Genomic DNA, 19,289 nt, shown 5'->3' with positions numbered 1-19,289 from the left:
AACCAGTTTCAGCTGCAACTATCCTATCTTTGTTCTAAAGAGAACGTACGTTGCATTTACAATTAATATTAAGAAATGTTCACAATTGATACCATTAAAGACCGTTTGGGATTAATAGACGAGTTTGTCATAAACATTCGTCTTAGATGGAATAAAAGTGTTGAGAGATGTTCTCAAAAATGGAGTTTTCACAATGCTTTTAGTTTTTATTGAAACAATTAAGTAATAAGGACAGAAAAATGTTCCGTGATGATTTATTTAGGTTTCAGTTTAGTAATAATGAAGATTACATTTTGTAATAATTCCTTTAAGTGTTCCAAAAATATATTCATAACTGTAGTCAGATTACTTGTTTAAATATATAGCGCTGGATACAGTTAGTTTTGTATTCTGTTACAAATCTAACCATGCTTGTAACACGACTTAGATAAACAAGTTGAAAAGAATAGAATAAGCAAGAAGATTAAAGATGAATCTATAGTGGTTAAGAAAGTTTTTTGTTTTGCCTATTAACTGAGAACTGAAGTAATGAAGAATAGGAAGACTGTTACCATTAATGGGTTTAACATTCACATGTTTCAGCATTCCTGACCATATAGACACTCAGCTGTTTTATTTTGTAACCGCTGGGGAGAGATTTACATTGAGTTTTTCTCAGTAGCTGATTTGCTGTGATTACAGCAGCATTGGATAGTTATGCGCCACCTTTGGGTTGTACTCTGAATCGGTGTGTTGGTGAAAAGTTGCTCATTACAGAAACAGAAGAATTGTGCAAAGAACACATCTCAAGGAGGTTTTGACAGTTGCTTGTGCCTCGTTATCAGGCAACCGTGGTGTGAAGAGGTACTGCAGTTTTTGGGGATTTCTGCGGTACAGAGGACAACGTGTGTCTGCTGATTGTATCACATTGATCCAGAGGTCCCTTCCCCTCAGACATCCCAATGCCAGAGAGAGTTTCCTGGAGCCCACTGACCAGGGCCGGTTCTAGCTTTTTTGGGGCCCTGCCACTGACTACAGCTGAAGAGGACAATGAATCATTGACTGTTCTCAATATGACAAGATCAAGAGACAGGCTGGTCTCAGTCTGTTCAGACTCTGAAGAAATCATGCAATGATTTTACAGCATAACTGTGCAAGAGTTTATCAGAAGGTGGTGTAGAACGATATGCTTAGTGTTTAGGAAGGGAGGCTGATTGTTTAATGATGGTCTGGAATGCTGAAAGGATTAAGGTTTAATATCCTTGTTTGGCAAACAAGACATCTGATTATTATGTCACACATGATAGATCTTGACATAGTGACTAGCTATGGGTAAACGTGTGGACGTTATACCATTATTATCATGAACTAAAAATAAATAGGGAAATAGTATCTGGTTAAAGATGAATGGATTTCATATCCTAGAGAGGATTAGTTATATTGTGAATACTTCACAAGGTATTTACTAATGTATTTTGAAGAACACATAAGAACACAAGTCCAGTTTTGTTTTGTTTCTAGATTAAATTGTCCATTACCAAAACTGTTCAGTTTAGGTCTAGCTTTAGACTTTGATAGTAAAAGAGTATTTAGGCTTATTTTTGTACATCTGACATTTTTTAAATATGTTGGCTATTCACTAGATAGAGAGATGGCATTACTCTCCATTTGTTGAGAACATTTCTGAAGATTAAATATTTGTTCCATTCCTGATATTCCTATTTAGGATGTAATTTTAGAGTAACAAGGCTGATGCTGAAATTGGAAAATAAGTTAGTGGTTTACATGATGTAAACAAAAAAAAAAAGGTTTTGTTTGTTCAACCTCCAGTTAGATCTGAAACAGTAATAATGATTGATTTGGCCAAAGCTTAGTTTAACATCCTGATGTAACATTATGAGGTATGTTCACTTCTAAGGGTAAACAAATTGATAAAATGGATTATTATTATTATTGATTAATTTGGAATATTAATTCGAAAGGCCGTTTTCTGCAGGTTCACTTAAGAATGCCTTGCATGAACATTTGTCAGGTATTGTGTTTCCTAGGGGCGGTATATTAATAAAGTGTATTGATCATTTTTTTGTTAAACATCTGAAGAAAATGGTGCTGCGAACACGAGAAAAACGTTGTTGCATTGGTTGACATCAACACAATGATGTCACTAGTACAACTCCAGCTAGTAGAATATTAAAGTCTCTGCAGAGCACGACACATGGCCAATGAAACTGAGACCAAATGACCTTTGACCCTGACTGACAGTGTGACTTGAGAAAAGCACTATCAATGACAGACTCTGGGGCTGACCGAACTTGACTTTACTACCTGACAGAGTGAGTGTGAATGTATTTCTGCATGTGATCAGTGCAACTGCTTGATTCTAAAACAATAACTAACCGAGCATGTCTTTGGACTAACATATTATTGTGGAGCTCCAAGGGAAACATAGGTTTCCTAAAAATTCTGCAAAAGGGGGAAACCACATGTGACCCGTTTCTAATTCCCACAGGAGTTGGCGGTTTGCAAATGTAAAACTCAAACTAAAATCTAAAGATTCTGTTTCTTTTAGGACTGCCAGCTGGAAATGAATACTTATTTTCCCTGGAGTGTTTACTGTGAAAAATGATGGATGTACTTTTGTGAATGATGTTTGGTATTTTCTTATAACCACTGGTTACCTGAAGGTTTTCTTCCCATACAGCAGTTTGTTACACATGTGTACATGTGTAAAAAGGGGGAGTGTGGGATTTTTTCATTTAGGGACTGGAAGAAACCTGCTGCCCCAACTCAGATGTTCAATCTGACCATTGATTGACAGTTTTAGATTTAACCTGCTCCATATCTGGGGATAAGATACTGTTTGATGAATGTTGACATGTTTCTAATATTGATTGAGTTATAACAGGTAACACAGATGCAGAATCAGTGGCCAAGGGGCTACTGAGAGAGGTAATTCCAGGATGAGAATGAGAAGGTGAACGGTGATAATGAAAACAATTTTGTGATATGTCAACAGGTATTAAAGTAACTGAGGTTTGAAATGTAGAAAGAACATATTACAGCTAAGTTAAAACATAGTAATGTAATGAGATAGAATTTAATTTAGACAACATCTTGTAACTAGCCTGGTAAAGAAGTAAAAGCCATAGACTGTTTAGATCATTATTGGGATGTACATTTAATTTAAATTCATAATAGAAAGACATTTGATGACAGTATGTTGGATTTCTGTATTCATTTTTCAGCTTGATAATATCTAAGCACTGACGGGTAGAAGGAGTATCACCAGGAAATTATTCACTTTGTCAGTATCATGATTTTAGTTGTTTTTAATCCTTAACATTAGTGTTTCTTTACCAGAAACATTAGCAGCTCATATTATATTTAGATTTTAAATAGGATATCAAGGATTTCATTTAAAATAACACAGATGCTTGTCAGAAATTCAGAGCTATTGAGATATGTTATTTAGTTCACCTGAAGATGTTGGGGTTTATTTTGTTGACACAGGCCAAGTATTAGAATTCTGAAGCGGCCTACCAGTGGTGGGTCAAACCCCTGAGGGCCCAGAAGCCCTGAGCGTAGACTTGAGGGCTGGGTATCAGATTTCTCCACACAGGTTGCTGACGCCAAAAGGGGGACCCGAGGAGCAGGAGGCCGACACAGCGGAGTTCGTCTGGCTGAAGGTCAAGAGGCCTACGTGGCTCAACTCCAGGTTCTCCGGCCTCTACAGAGTGACCCAGAGGACATCTCATGCAGTCCGCCGAGGAGCAAAGGGGGACATCTGGTACTACTGGAGCCAGTGTGCGGCGAGGAAATCACCGGCTAGGACCATGGAGGACATCAGGACGGACCTGGCTATCGTCAACGAGGACATCCCTACAGCAGACGACTCGGAAGCTGTCATCGGCGGACTGGAGGAGAAGGACCTCGCGGACATCCTTACAGCAGACGACTCGGAAGCTGGCGTCAGTGGACTGGGGGACTTCTCGAGGCAGCAGAGGAGTCTACTTCTCTCTGATCAGATTCATCAGTTCCACCTTTGATGGAAAGGCCGCATCTCCCCCTCCCTATCAGCTGCCCTTGTTGGCGTTTTCCGCTGAGGGGGGGGGGGGCCCTGAGGATTCAACAACATGCAAGGATGCTGCTTTCTGGCACTCAGGTTCGCACTCTGATAGTTCCTTCACTGACATTGAAAGTTGTGTTCTGTTCACAAAGGTATACTGTTGGGGAGCAGACACAGTGGCAAGGAAGGACAGTAGTTGTGTTTCAAATGTCGTATGTGTGTTGGTCTCGTGGGGGTGAGACCAAAAGGGGGGTTGAAGTATTATTTGAGTTATTTGAAGTATTAAAGTAACGTGTTATGGCAGGAAAGTTCAATCTGGTATATTCATTTTAATGTCACCTTATATAGAATGTGTGTTAAACTTGTGATTTCTGCATTGAGTGACTTCTGCCTAGCAGATACCAAGAAGAGGCCCCTAGGGTCTCTCTATTAATTATCAATAGTCCTTGCAATTAACAGGGGAAGTCCCAGATACATTTTCAGATAATGTAGTTAAAGTCTTGTAGAATTAATGTTTATCTCCTACACATCCTGCAGGCCTTGAGACTTGGGTCACCCAGCAGTGACCAAGATAAACGTCCTTTTGAGCTTATCAATAAAATGTATTCATTCCTAGTAAGCTGACTTTGGGGTGAAGGGAAGTTCAGGGAAGCCATTAAGCCACAAGAACAATTAAACTTCTGTTAATCAACCAAAACTCATGACTTTCAGGGGACAGGACATTCGGACCTATAACAAGGGTGACTTCATAGAGAATATATGTGTGTGGTTGATTACTTTGTATTAATAATAACAGTATGTGTAAAGGAAGCTGGAAATATGCAATGTGAAACCTTTTATTTGAAATAAAGATTCTGCAGGGAATATTCTTAAAGAACAATAGCTCAAGTGTCTGGAAGAGCTGCAGGCTAAATGAGTGTGCGGTACTTTTTACTGCTTGAGATCAGAGCTGATGTTTTCCTCTTGTTATTATTGTTTGAGGTTAAGGTAACTCACATGTGTTATTTGTATAATCCAACTATAAAAAACTATATCTTAAAACTATCTTTATAAAATGCCAAAAGTATGTGAAACTTGCAAGGAGGGGTTTGTTATCTCGAATGTAAGGGTCGCCTCTGGCTCGCGCTGATTGGCTGTCTTTTCTAAGTGGAGGACCCCTCGGGGGGGGGGGGGGGGGGGGGCAGCCGCATAGCTCCTCCTGGGGTTTTGGATATAAGCCTATGTTTTCTTTAGACCAGCCTCTTCTTTTCTTCAAATTGACCAGATCCGTGAGATTGGAGGAAGAGCAGGAAGTACTTCCTTTGTGTTTGTATTTGTATTTGTATTTGTATTTGTATTGTTACTTTTTATCATTAAAACAAGATTATTGTTTAACTTGCATTCTGGTGTTTCTTAATCCCTTCCTTTTTACGAATTTACCCAGCTTATCAAACGACACGCGGAGACGAGGTTGGTTTTAAACATCCACCAAATCTCCAACACTAGCTAGCATATATTGTCACTATCTGCTAACGTTAGCTTTAGCCTTCTATTTCTAATAGGCTATAAACAGAGGTGGTATATATATATATATATATATATATATATATATATATATATTGCACTTGAGTAAAAGTAGAAGCACTCAGATCTTGTACTAGAATAAAAGTAGAAGTACTCAGATCTTGTACTTGAGTAAAAGTAGAAGCACTCAGGTCTTGTACTTGAGTAAAAGTAGAAGCACACAGATCTTGTAGAGTAAAAGTAGAAGTACTCAGGTCTTGTACTTGAGTAAAAGTAGAAGTACTCAGATCTTGTACTTGAGTAAAAGTAGAAGTAACAGAGTGTAGGAATACTCTGTTACAGTAAAAGTCCTGCATTCAAAATGTTCCTCAAGTGAAAGTAGAAAAGTATTCTCTTCAAAATATAGTGAAAGTAGCGACAGTAAAAGTAGTCATTGTGCAGATTGGTCCATTTCAGAATAATGAAGCTCAGCGCAAGTTCAGGCAGGAAGACCTATCACTTCGTATTGCGCGTCATGGCAATACTCGCTCCCTTCACTAAAGGATAGGGAGCGCCACTCCCCACTCCTCAGCTAACCTATCACTTCCCTCCATTCACAAGCCTAATCATCGCACCTGTTAATCCCTCTATATATGCTCTCCCCTTTTCCATCAGCTGTCTTCCAGGTTTCAACGCGCAAGCAGCAGCAGGGCTTCGTCCCAGCTCCGGGTATTGATCCATCAACTCCGCAGTCTTGCGGATTAAGCTACAGGGGGCGTTCCCCAGTTGGCTAGCGGTTCTAGCCGGCCACCCCGCAAACCCGGATGCGGAAGAAAAAAGACAAGGATACTGAGCTCCACGGAAGTTCCTCCGGCTTAATGGAAATGAGCTACTTCAGGCAAACAATTGACACACGCCTTCAGTCTCTCGAGAGGGCATCACTGGCATCAGGGCCGCTCAAATGCGGCGCTTCCGGCCTTCACGCGGAACGGGCCCTCATCGCTTGCGAAGCTTCACCCACTTCCGGCTTCAACCACAACCCCTCTTGCAGGCAGGCAGGGCTCAAGCTACATCTCATCGAAGCTACTCCTCCTCCCGGCTCAGTAGCAGTACTGGTCTCTAAGTGCGTCTTAGGTGGCAAGCAGGTAGTGATGGCGAGATGAAGCCTTATGAAGCTTTGAAGCTTTCCAGCAATTGGTTCGCAAAGGGTTCATGTCATGAGGCTTCATCATGGGCTTCATTTGAACATAAACCCCTGTTGGTCAAAGCGTGTAAAACAGGCAAATTGGAAATCTCAACAGTTGCGCTCTATCTCATACCGAGTTTCCAATGAGTAAAGCCTTAGAATAACTCTAAACAACGGACATAAAATCCTATTTTCATGTTAACAATATTGTTTTCATTCCAGTTGAACGATTGTGATTGAAAAGCCGATAGGAGGCTGGTAAACATTGCAAAGAGGGATTCGTATTCCTTAATATTATTCATAAACTTAACCACGTTGTAGCCTGAGAAGGCTAAACCATATCAGGAATACATTTATTAACTGCATTATCTCATTTAGCTGTAGCTTCTATAAGCAAACCCTGCGGTCGTGGGTCGGCTGCTTTCCAGCGAGCCACAGCCCACACGCTGAATCTACCCAAAAAAACAAACAAAACAAAAAACACTGGATATATCTTATCTGCATTTATTCATTTACTTATTCATGTTTTATTCCTACATTTATTTATGCTGTATCTATTTATACTTATGACATTTTCCGACCTCTATATAAGTGAGGGTCTGAGCTCTTTTAATTCCATCGTGTCACCAGCGGACCCGGGTACAGGAGGGGTAATATGGTTTTGTTATACATCCATGGGTATTATGAGCGTTGTGGCTCAACGGTTCAAATGAATCGCTTCCCGAAGCAGTCACGTGGTATCGACAGGCAGCGAGGTTCGCTTGTCATCGATGACGTCACTGGCCCAAAATGATACAAGCCTCGATACATGCTTCACAAAAAGATTGGGGATTACTCGACACACGCTCCGAAGCCTCGGCGCAATACGTAACATCACTACTAGCAGGTTCAGCGCACAGCAGGCTCGCCTCCTTTCCCTGCGCCTCACCGCTAAAACAGGTAAGAAAAGAGAAGAAAGAAAAGAGATAAAGGAAAGAAGGAGAAAAGAAGAAGAAAGAGAAAAGCAAAAGAAGAGAAGAACGAAGAAGAAGAAAGAGAAGAAGAAAAAGGAGAGAGGAAAAAAGAGAGAATATCATTGCTTTAGTTTAGGGTTAAGGTGAGTTCCAGGCAGTGTCGGGTGTAACGCGTTACAGCATGCGTTATGCAGTTCGGGTAACTACTACCCGTCACAATGCTCAGTAAGTACCCCAGTTTCAAGCTTCACACAGCCACGGATGCTGCCCATCCGTGGTTTTTGGGGGTTTCTTTCAGGGAGAAAGAGATGTTCATGTAAGATGATAAAAGACAGTCTAATCACCCAACCAGCACATCAGCATCTACGTCTCACCGTGGCGTAATTAAACTGCTAATTAAGCTAGTCCTATACCAGGGCTCGATAGTAACGGTTGCCATTGGCAACCATTTGGAAATGTCAACCACTTCTTGGACTTTGGTTGCCATCAGTGGCAACCAGTTTTTAACATAAGAAATAAGGACAGCAAACGTGCACCCCAAAATAGATAAATGTTCATATTCGTTTTTAAGAGTGATATTTAATTGTTGTGACCAGTCGGAACCTGATACTTAAATTGCACGTGCATTGGCGTGATTACAGAGCCAGAAGCGAAGCACGTTTACTCGCGTGCGTGGTGCGCTGCGTGTTTGTTTTACAACAAAATGGCGAAGCAAAAAGAAGTTGCTTGACTGTGATAAAAGTTCAGCCAACACCTCAACTTCTCCAATGAATGTTCAAAGTGATTCAACTGATGGAGCGTAAGGTAAAACCCGAACGAAAAACAAAGAGGAATGTTTTCTATTCACTTCCGGTAAAAGTTCCTTCAAAATAAGAGTCCCGATCTTATTACTACAAAATAAAAGTGCAAAACGAAACTTTACCATAGAAAATGGTTGCATTAAATTATAATCACTCTATAAAAAGGTAACACATTTTAAATATAGTTAGACATATTAAAGGTAATTTACAGCATCAATAATTAATATCAAATGTTTAACTATGAATGGTTTTCATTTATTTAACATTAGAAATGTATTAGTCTGGCCAATCCAAGACTTCATGCTGAAGGGCCAATGGGTCTATGGTGGGGGTCAGCACAAAGGTCAAGAAAACCCACATTTGAAAGGGAGACAACGGATGATCAAGAAACTGGTGACTTGCTCAATTCATTTGTGAGGGATCTATGAAGACAGGACAACAGCAGCACTACTGGTATTTTGTATACCAGCAATTGAGGGTGGACAAGTTTACTACCACTTAGGTTCAAATAAATGCGTTAATTACTATTGTAAAGCATTTGAACATTCTCGTGTCACATGTTCATTATTAAGTGGATGTATAACTGTATAGCATCTTAATTATTTAAAATATAAGGTATCAAAAAGGGCAACCGTATTTTCAGTTGGCAACCAAAAGCGGATGCCTGGTTGCCAGCCTGGCAACCACTTTTAAAAGTTAGTGTTGAGCCCTGCCTATATCATGGGTCATGTCTCAGCATTTACCTAAGCAAATATTATTTCATGCTGCTCATATTGCACTCATATATTTGGTTCATGCTCACATGGCTTATGTTAAGCAGGGTATGATATTCATGCATCATTGTACTCAAGCCAACAGCCGCATTACATTGTCTACATCTCCCTCTTCGCCGGGCATCGGCTCGTGCCGGCTATCCAAGATCTCTCCAGTTTACCTCTGGTAAACATGCATATAACTGGTGGTGGTGTCTTAAGAGCATTTCAGGGCTCGTTCAGGATAGGTGCAGCAAACCTGCCGCAATCAAGGTAATTGTTCCTCTTCCCTACAACAACCGCTTCTCATCCTACATTCGTCCGAACGCCAGTGCCGTGCTGGCTATCCAAAGGTCTCTCCAACCTTCAAATTGGTACGTATCCATATAACTGGTGGTGGTTCTTAGCATGTCAGCACGTATATTCGCCCCGCGGCTCATGTTTATCCTTGCATGTCTAACCCTGTACGTCCAGGTTGTAACCTTCGGGTCTGTATAAAATGTGTCCCTGCGAAGTCAGGTTGCCCCGTACGTCCGGGATGCCCTGTACGTCCAGGATGCCCCGTTCGTCCGGGATGCCCCGTACGTCCGGGAAGCCCTGTATGTCCAGGACGCCCTGTATGTCCGGGATGCCCCGTACGTCCGGGAAGCCCCGTATGTCCGGGACGCCCCGTATGTCCGGGATGCCCCGTACGTCCGGGAAGCCCTGTATGTCCAGGACGCCCTGTATGTCCAGGATGCCCTGTACGTCCAGGAAGCCCTGTACGTCCAGGGAGGATGCCTAAATCCCCACATGTACTAACCTCTCTTTTCATCCATAGATTTCCACTGCATCCCACAAGGTAAGATTTCATCACGTTCAGTACTTCATACCTTCACTTCTTTTGGGGGTTCATCGGAAACGGTTCTTCCCTTCCCGAATGACATCCTACAAAACCTGGGCCTAATCGCCAAACACCATTTCATTCACTTGTTATAAACTGTCATCATTATGTTTCATTTATATAATGTGACCCGATAATAAACATGTATTCCATACATCACGTCTCTCCTGAGTGAAATGAAGCTCAGCGCAAGTTCAGGCAGGAAGACCTATCACTTCGTATTGCGCGTCATGGCAATACTCGCTCCCTTCACTAAAGGATAGGGAGCGCCACTCCCCACTCCTCAGCTAACCTATCACTTCCCTCCATTCACAAGCCTAATCATCGCACCTGTTAATCCCTCTATATATGCTCTCCCCTTTTCCATCAGCTGTCTTCCAGGTGTCAACGCGCAACCCTCCTCCACCCCTTCGCCTCCTGCTTCCAACTCAGGGCCAAGCTCAACCTTCTCCCTTCCAACCGGACCTAACCACTTATCACCACCACCAGTGTCTAGACCCAGGGGGGTTCATCGGAAACGGTTCTTCCCTTCCCGAATGACATCCTACAAAACCTGGGCCTAATCGCCAAACACCATTTCATTCACTTGTTATAAACTGTCATCATTATGTTTCATTTATATAATGTGACCCGATAATAAACATGTATTCCATACATCACGTCTCTCCTGAGTGAAATATATATGATATGTTTTATAATGATTGATCATGAAAGTGTTCTCAAAGCTGGTAAAGGTGCAGCTAGTTTGCATGACTTTGTATACTAAAGGGTAGCTTGTGGATTTACTCCAGGTGGAAGTCTGATTTAACACTTGATTATATTTCACTTAATTAATCCAGATCTGTGAAGTAACTAAAGGTATTAAATACATGGAGGGGAGTAGAAGTGCACCATGTACCTCTGAACTGTAGTGGAGTAGAAGAACAAAGTAGCAAAACATTGAAATACTTAAATAAAGTACAAGTATCTCAAAATTGTGCCCAAGTATAGTACTTGTGGAGTTTATGAACTTAGTTACTTTACACCATGTGGCTATAAAGATAGAAAGACTAAGCCTTGCACAGAGGCATGAAAATACATTTTCAAAATGCTCAACAGTGCTGCCAAAATTATAAACTGACTGCTACACCATTAAAATAAATGCTTTTATATATTTATATTAGATGTGACTCTTTGGCGTTTCTGTTAACACTGCTGCTTTAGTTGTTCTGACTGCTGAAATCCTCTGTTATTCCTCATTTTAAAGCCGATATTCCGTGGGGTGGGGGAGCCGGGGGCTCGGATCCTTGTCACCTTTTTCATACAGATGAGTTTGCATCCCAAAACTTCAGTCACCTTAATGAATGTAATAAAAACCTCTCAGGTCAGTAAGACTCAAAGCTAAATGTGCAATACCATGTTCAGCTATGTTACTATTTATAATGTTATTGTTGTTACATCCGAAGATGTACATATTGGAATGATTTCTTAACTTACAGTAGGCTATTTTTTACAATGTGTGTTGGAAGGATTTATTAAATTACAATGAATATTGTCATTGTTGAAGGCTTTTAGAGAAGGATGGACTATAAGCCTGAATTACATAACATTTTATACCTAAAAACATAAAAGCCACAATAAATAAATCACAATTATTGTAGTTATTTTTACCTCCCGTATTGCTTTCAACCCACCAGCTTTTATGGTGTTGTTACGTCACTAACTGTAAGCTTGTCACATACAGTCTATGGTCACTCAGAGTAACCTACAGTTAATTTAGCTGCTGGAGAAGAAAGATCAGGGGGGGAGGGGGGAGAGAGCTGCCGTTTCATTCACACTGTTTAAAAAACGGTAACAACGGACTATTTTTCTTAGCGGATGCATGTCAATTTAAATCAATACATACAACTATTTTTTAAATCAATAAAAAAAAATTCTAAATCCATAAAAGCATTTAAATTAATATTGGAAGTCATGTCGTTACTTTGTTGAGAATGTGGCCATGTAATAAGCGGGATAATTTGCAGCGACTTGTTCCTTATGGGGAAAATAACACCCGTCATGCAGACCAATATCCCTCCGCTGCACGTTGGGATCCTGATCTGCCGACGAGGCTCCATTAAAATATAAATATTTTTAGTGAATTACTGAGTTTAGGCACGTTAATAACGTTTTAATGAAGTTGAATATAGTATATTCATATGTGTCAGTGATTTCATGTCAATTCGGCGAACATAAACATAAATGATCGTGGTGAAGATGATGATTAAATTAGGATTAAAAATCGAGAGCCGGGCTGCATTTCCTCCCGTTCGTTTTTTTCGACTAAACAACATTATTTTGTTAAATAACAACATGGTGATGTTTTGTAAATGATTATGTCTCTTATTTAGCACAGAGTATGATATCCGGGACATATGGATTTTAACAAAGTTCCGCTGTACATCCAGCGTACTGTATCTGACTTTATTTCACATGAGCTCCAGTGTGGAACCCCACTTCACCCCCTGGTGGATCAATGATCCATTGCAGCTGGCTTCATTATAATTAAATGTATCTATCACGGGGGCGGCCTCAAGTCAAGCTGGAGGTTTTCCCTTGAGCGAGGGCAGATCACGTACCAATCACGGCCCTCGCGTTTCAAACTGTCTGAAATGAATCGCTACATCTGTAAATCGCTGCATAGCCGATTTATTTGGACTGGATTATCCCAGACAGTCTAAAGATTATTTATAACCCAGTTTGAGATTTGTGAAACCTTTATTCTATTTGTGAAAATACAAAAAAGGGAGATTTCCGTGCTTTTTCACATGTAGACCACATTAGACCAGGTCCTGATATAAAACCACTATACCTAGACTCATAAAATCTGGACTGGATTATCCCAGAGGGTCTAAAGATTCTTTATAACACAGTTTCAGATTTGTGAAACCTTAATTCTATTTGTGAAAATACAACAAAGGGAGATTTCAGTGCTTTTTTTACATGTAGACCACATTAGACCAGGTGCTGATCTGAAACCACTAGACCTACACTCATCAAATCTGGACTGGATTATCCCAGAGGGTCTAAACATTCTTTATAACACAGTTTCAGATTTGTGAAACCTTTATTCTATTTGTGAAAATACAAACAAGGGAGATCTTGATGCTTTTTTTTTATCTAGTCCATTAGATCAGATCCTGATCTAAAACCACTATACCTAGACTCATCAAATCTGGACTGGATTATCCCAGAGGGTCTAAAGATTCTTTATAACACAGTTTCAGATTTGTGAAACCTTTATTCTATTTGTGAAAATACAAACAAGGGATATTTCAGTGCTTTTTTCGCATCCTGACCACATTAGACCAGGTCCTGATCTAAAACCACTATACCTAGACTCATCAAGTCTGGACTGGATTATCCCAGAGAGTCTAAACATTCTTTATAACACCATTTCAGATTTGTGAAACCTTTATTCTATTTAATACAAACAAGGGAGATTTTGCAGCTTTTAAAAAAATCTAGACCACATTAGACCAGGTCCTGATCTTTAGTAATAATGAAGATTACATTTTGTAATAATTCCTTTAAGTGCTCCAAAAATATATTCATTAACTGTAATCAGATTACTTTTTTTCCAAATATAGTGCTTGTAACTCACAACTTAGATAAATAATTAGAAAATGAATAGAATAAGCAAGAAGATAAAACATGAAGCTATATTGGTTAAGGAGGGTTTCCTTGTTTTGCTTTTTGACTTAGAACTGAGGTAAAGGAGAATGGTGTTTTATGAAAACTGTCCTTCCTCATGGTTAAGATAAATCATCAGTTGTTATGGACTTTGATGTTGAAATGGATCATGGTGGAGAAGGAATACCTTTTTGGTTTCAAATTTAAGAAGATTTTAAAGATGATGTTTATGTTCTTTTCCTGACTAGAATTTTAAAGCAGGACGTCAACTAGACAAAAGAGATTTTACAATGTCATTTTACTACTTTTGATGAAGTAAAGAATCTGGATAAACTACCACCGTTTGTTTGTTTTAACATTCACATGTTTCAGCATTCCTGACCATATAGACACTCAGTGTTACGAACTCAGGCACTTAGGAGATAGGACCCAATTGCACGACCCGGGAGACAGAGGTAAAGTATTGGTAGAATACTTTATTTTCCATGATACAGCAAAAAAATTGTCACTAACTAATCTCAGGATGAGATGACAAAAAATGAGAACAAAAAGAAAATCGCTCACGTGGTGAGGAACAAAACGTTTCACGAGTACAAAAAAAGAGCATAGACCTGACTAAGGCAAAAGACAAGGAGCACATGAACATGACAAGAGACGAAATCAAACTGACACTGAACACTGGGAGACAGGGGAATTTAAACACAGGGTAACAAGACACAGGTGGGAACAATCAGGGGCGGGACTGACGCTGATTAGCACATGAGACACAGAAGGGGTGACAGGTGAAAACAATCAGGAAATTAGACACCAGGGAAAACTAACGACAGACAGGAAAACAAAGGGAAAAAAGACCAGACAATATACAGGGAGGAAAACATGACAAGGAGAACAGAAAAACACCCACTACCAGACACACACACTTAAAACCGTGACAGAACCCCCCCCTCAAGGGACGGATTCTAGACTTCCAAAAATATCCAAAATCCAAAAGGGTGGGTGGAGGGGGTCCGGAACGACAACCCAGAGGCAAAACACAGTCCATGATGGGTGTCTCGGGCGGACGACCCAGGGGCAAGGCAGAGTTCATGATGGAGCTCTCGGGCGGACGGCCCGGGGGCAAGTCAGAGTCCATGATGGAGCTCTCGGGCGGACGGCCTGGGGGCAAGGCAGTAGCTGGTGGAGTCTCTGGCGGGTCCGGCGTAGAGGAGACCCTGGACGGAACAGGACATAGGGTTGGCAGGACCCCCGGCAGAAGAGCAGTCGGCGGGATCCCCACAGGACAGGACATGGAGTTGGCAGGACCCCCGACGAAACAGGTGTCGGTTGGACCTCCAACGGCAAAGGACATAGGGCTGGCAGGACCCCCGGCAGAAGAGTAGTCGGCGGGGCCTCTAACGGCACAGAACATAGGATTGGCAGGTCCCCTGACGAAACAGGTGTTGGTTGGACCTCCAACGGCACAGGACATAGGGCTGGCAGGACCCCCAGCAGAAGAGTAGTCGGCGAGGCCTCCAACGGCACAGAACATAGGATTGGCAGGACCCCCGACGAAACAGGTGTCGGTTGGACCTCCAACGGCACTGGACATAGGGCTGGCAGGACCCCCGGCAGAAGAATTGTCGGCGGGGCCTCCAACGGCACAGAACATAGGATTGGCAGGACCCCCGGCAGAAGAGTAGTCGGCGGGGCCTCCAACGGCACAGGGCATAGGGTTGGCAGGACCCCCGACGAAACAGGTGTCGGTTGGACTTCCAACGGCACAGGACATAGGGCTGGCAGGACCCCCGGCAGAAGAGTAGTCGGCGGGGCCTCCAACGGCACAGAACATAGGATTGGCAGGACCCCCGACGAAACAGGTGTCGGTTGGACCTCCAACGGCACAAGACATAGGGCTGGCAGGACCCCCGGCAGAATAATCGTCGGCGGGGCCTCCAACAGCACAGAACATAGGATTGGCAGGATCCCCGGCAGAAGAGTAGTCGGCGGGGCCTCCAACGGCACAGGGCATAGGGTTGGCAGGACCCCCCGGCAGAAGAGTAGTCGGCGGGGCCTCCAAGGGCACAGAACATAGGGTTGGCAGGACCCCCGGCAGAAGAGTAATCTGCGGGGCCTCCAACGGCACAGGACATAGGGTTGGCAGGACCCCCGGCAGAACAGTAGTTGTCGGGGCCTCCAATGGCACAGGACATAGGGTTGGCAGGACCCCCGGCAGAACAGTAGTCGTCGGGGCCTCCAACTGCACAGGACATTGGGTAGGGACTTGAGAGGGAACTCGAGAGGAGACTCGAGAGGGGACTTGAGAGGGGACTTTAGAGGGAACTCGAGAGGGAACTCGAGAGGTGACTTGAGAGGTGACTTGAGTGGGGACTCGAGGGGGAAACTGAGAGGTGACTTGAGAGGGAACTCGAGAGGAGACTCGAGAGGGGACTTGAGAGAGAACTCGAGAGGAGACTTGAGAGGGGACTGGAGAAGAGACTTGAGATGGGACTCGAGAAGAGACTCAAAAGGTGACTCGAGAGGAGACTCGAGAGGTGACTCGAGAGGTGACTCGAGAGGAGACTCGAGAGGGAACTTGAGAGGGAACTTGAGAGGAGACTTGAGAGATTACTTGAGAGGGTACTGGAGAAGAGACTTGAGAGGGGACTGGAGAGGGAACTTGAGAGGGGACTTGAGAGGGAACTGGAGAGGAGACTTGAGAGATGACTTGAGAGGAGACTGGAGAAGAGACTTGAGAGATGACTCGAGAGGGGACTGGAGAGGTGACTTGAGAGGGAACTCGAAAGGGGACTTAAGAAGTGTCTTGAAAGGGGACTCTGGAGGTAACTCGAGAGGAGACTTGAGAGGGAACTGGAGAGGAGACTTGAGAGGGAACTGGAGAGGATACTTGAGAGGGAACTCGAGAGGAGACTTGAGAGGGGACTCGAGAGGAGACTTGAGAGGGGACTCGAGAGGAGACTTGAGAGGGGACTCGAGAGGGGAATTGAGAGGGAACTTGAGCAGGGACTTGAGAGGGAACTGGAGAGGTGACTTGAGACGGTCGGTACGCCGACAGGACTCGGGGAGCTGGTGTCGGCTGGAGAACCAACAGGAGACGAGGTGCTGGAGTCGGCCGGTACGCCGACAGGACACGGGGAGCTGGCGTCGGCTGGAGAGCCAGCAGGAGACGAGGTGCCGGGGTCGGGACAATGGCTGCTGGGCCCGGTACTTGAGCCGGAATCATGGCTGGAAGTGGAGCCGGAACCAGAACTGTATGGGCCGGTTCTGGTGCCGGAAACATGGCTGTAATATCCGGTTCTGGAGCAGGGACCATGGCTGCTGGGGCCGGCACTGGAGCCGGAACCATGGCTGCTGGGCAAGGAACCGGAACATGGAACCATGGCTGTGTGAGATGGTACTGGAGCATGGTACCATGGCTGTGTGGGCCGGCACTGGAGCACGGAACCATGGCTGTTGGGCACGGAGCAGAAGCCTGGACCCTGGCTGTGTAAGTCAGGTAATGGAGCACGGAAGCAAAGCTGCATGGGCAGGTACTGGTGCACGGATCCATGGCCTTGTGGGCCGGTTCTGGAGCCGGAACAAGATTACGAGCTGGCTTCCTGACCTTGCGTTTCTTTGAGGTCTTTTGGAGGCTCCGTGGACCTCAAACCGCCAGGCGGGATCCCAAAAAAGGGTCAGGAAATGAAGACTGGCACTCAGGGCTGCGTGAGAAAACTCTGAGCCATTCAGGCAACGAGCTTCTCAACCATGGCATGCTGACCACCTCCATTTGTGCCTTTATGAGGATAGTCTCTTTGTCCCTTCTTGACGAGGTTCCACTCCACTCGGCAAAATAACATTGAAGAGAAAAATCTAGATTGAACAGATCTAACTCAAAATCTTCCAAATCCGCTGGGTCCATATTTGGTCAGTTCATTCTGTTACGAACTCAGGCACTTAGGAGATAGGACCCAATTGCACGACCCGGGAGACAGAGGTAAAGTATTGGTAGGATACTTTATTTTCCAAAATACAGCAAAAACAGGGTCACTAACTAATCTCAGGATGAGAGGACAAAAAATGAGAACAAAAAGAAAATCACTCACGTGGTGAGGAACAAAACTTTTCACGAGTACAAAAAAGAGCATAAACCTGACCAAGGCAAAAGACAAGGAGTACATAGACCTGAACTGACACTGAAAACTGGGAGACAGGGGAATTTAAACACAGTGTAACAAGACACAGGTGTGAATAATCAGGGGCGGGACTGACACTGATTAGCACATGAGACACAGAAGGGGTGACAGGTGAAAACAATCAGGAAATTAGACACACCAGGGAAAACTAACGACAGACAGGAAAACACAGGGAAAAAAGACCAGACAATATACAGGGAGGAAAACATGACAAGATGAACAGAACGACACCCACTACCAGACACACAAACTTAAAACCGTGACACTCAGCCATTTCATTTTGTTACCCGTTGGGCGAGAGATTTAAATTGAGTTTTTCTCTAGTGGTTGATTTGCTGTGATTACAGCAGCATTGGATATTTATGCGCCACCTTTGGGTTGTACTCTAAATCAGTGTGTTGGTGAACTGTTGCTCACTACAGAAACAGAAGAACTGTGCAAAGAACGCATCTCTGAGGAGGTTTTGACGTTTGGTTGTGCCTCGTTGTCAAGGCAACAGTGGTGTGAAGAGGAACTGCAAGTTTTGGGGGATTTCTACTGTGCAGAGGACTTTCCTTGAGCCCAAAGACCAGGGGCCTCATGTATAATGGCGTGCGTAGGATTGACGTGGGAAGGTTGCTTACATAGTAGAAATCCGAAAAATAGGTCCATCAATTTTCCGCCACTTTCCGATTCACCATACATTGCGTGCCGGCGAGGAAAGTGCGTATGGCACTTCCTACGCCTGTTTCCCTTGATAAATCACAACCGACTCGAAATGTGGTGCAGCTTTTGCGGGCTTCACGTAACGCCAATGTTTGCCTATAAATAGTCAAAGAAACGCCCATTCATTCATTCATTTTGACTGACTGCATGGAGAAGATCACAGGAAATGACGACAGAACAGCTAAAAAAAACATCTCACACCGTGTCAGATTTTGGTTATTTAGGGGAGGTCGAGATAAATCATATTGTTTGGTGGATGCAGTTTGAACCAGAGTAGCAGCATGGAGGTCGGATCGTCACCAAAATAAATAAATAAGTGGTCCGAAAAAGGTTCATGACAAAAAAAATACACATAGCCTTCCTCAGGCAGTGTGTTTGTACCGGGGACAGGAGACCCCCCCTTGATGAGAAATTGTAAAAAATGATCGGGGAATCCCTCCGGAGTGGAGTCATGACGACTGGATCTGAATTATGTTTTTGTATTTGGCGGTTTGTGTTACAGCTTTCGATCAGCTGTGCGCAGCGTCTCCACTGCAGCCTGTGCATCTCAACCCCCCCCCCCCCCCCCCTCCGCACACTGTCAGAAGTAAAGGTACAGTACAGGTACATTTTTGTTCTTTGAGGTACAAAAGATACAAATGTACCCTTAAAGGTACA

General features: G+C 43.4%; 1 protein-coding gene and 1 long non-coding RNA gene across 2 annotated transcripts in view; one reads left to right on the top strand and one right to left on the bottom strand.

Moving 5' to 3' along the window:
• LOC307041940 (phosphatidylcholine-sterol acyltransferase-like) overlaps positions 1-19,289 on the bottom strand; it is a 229,100-nt gene that overhangs the window by 108,789 nt on the left and 101,022 nt on the right. The gene's annotated exons all lie outside the window — the stretch shown is intronic.
• LOC307040446 lies at positions 6,030-10,755 on the top strand. The gene is made up of 2 exons (XR_013808492.1): positions 6,030-10,059; positions 10,472-10,755. It is a non-coding gene; the product is annotated as an uncharacterized lncRNA (long non-coding RNA).

The sequence above is a fragment of the Notothenia rossii genome (assembly GCF_949606895.1).
Source record: "Notothenia rossii genome assembly, chromosome: 5".
Taxonomy (NCBI): Eukaryota; Metazoa; Chordata; class Actinopteri; order Perciformes; family Nototheniidae; genus Notothenia; species Notothenia rossii.
The sequence above is the reverse complement of the archived record's forward strand: the minus strand, read 5'-3'. Positions and strand labels throughout refer to the sequence as shown.